Source organism: Morone saxatilis, unplaced genomic scaffold (assembly GCF_004916995.1).
Source record: "Morone saxatilis isolate NCDOM2014 unplaced genomic scaffold, NCSU_SB_2.0 Contig22, whole genome shotgun sequence".
Taxonomy (NCBI): Eukaryota; Metazoa; Chordata; class Actinopteri; family Moronidae; genus Morone; species Morone saxatilis.
Window position 1 is genome coordinate 21647071 of NW_023339785.1, and position 917 is coordinate 21647987.

The 917-nt window shown below is 36.4% G+C and overlaps 1 protein-coding gene across 1 annotated transcript in view; it reads right to left on the reverse strand.

Moving 5' to 3' along the window:
- Positions 1 to 917, reverse strand: part of pigg (phosphatidylinositol glycan anchor biosynthesis class G) — a 68145-nt gene that overhangs the window by 17339 nt on the left and 49889 nt on the right. The gene's annotated exons all lie outside the window — the stretch shown is intronic.

Genomic DNA, 917 nt, shown 5'->3' on the forward strand with positions numbered 1-917 from the left:
GAAAGTCTAAAACACCTAAAACAGATTTATATAATCTCTGTGATACTGACATTTTCTTGAACAAAATAAATGGGCAAATATGACAGCATCAGTAACAGCAGATATGAAAAGTGTGCAATTAAGCTCAAAACAATAGTAAATATTTAGGTGAATGACTCATTATCATATATTTCATTTATTAACCTTTAATTTAGAGGAAAAACATTTGGGACTATTACCATTTTCTGATATGAGAGCCTACAGTCTAACATACCTGTGGTTCCAGTATATTTCAGTTCACCACTTTAATTAATTGCATATCCCTGTCTCTTTTGAGACAGTATTCTGTATATTTCTGTTACTTATAACCCTTATTTCATTCAGTATTCAGTGTGTCAATGTAACATTAATAATTAAAGGTGTGAGACTGGGAGTCAGAATGACTTGCCAGAGAAAAACAGACTCTCACATCCATCACTCTCTCCATTGTGCTTTCTGCATTGCTACAATTTGATATGCACGGTATTATCATTTCCTCCTGCTACTGATCTCAAAAATATCTTCTTTTGAATGGAGTACGACAGGTTGTAAGTAGTAGGGATGACAAGAGTGGCAGTGAAACCACCTAAGCTACAGACTCTTCAAGGTCAAAGAGGGATTTTATAACATAACTGCCACGAAAATGTTGTCCCTAGCTCACTTTCCTCTAAACTGAAGCTGTTGGTGATCACAAGCGGCAGCTACTGGCCAGTTAACAGGAGTGACGACTCTGAAGTCAATGGTGGCAGAAAACAGAGCAGTCAATAAAATAGGTTTTTCAAAAACTGTGAATCACTGCACCGATGAAACTACCTCGAACATACAGTCATAAATGTGCACAAAAAATATTAGACTGATGGGTCCAATAGTATGTGAGATTAGCTGTGGACAGATACACA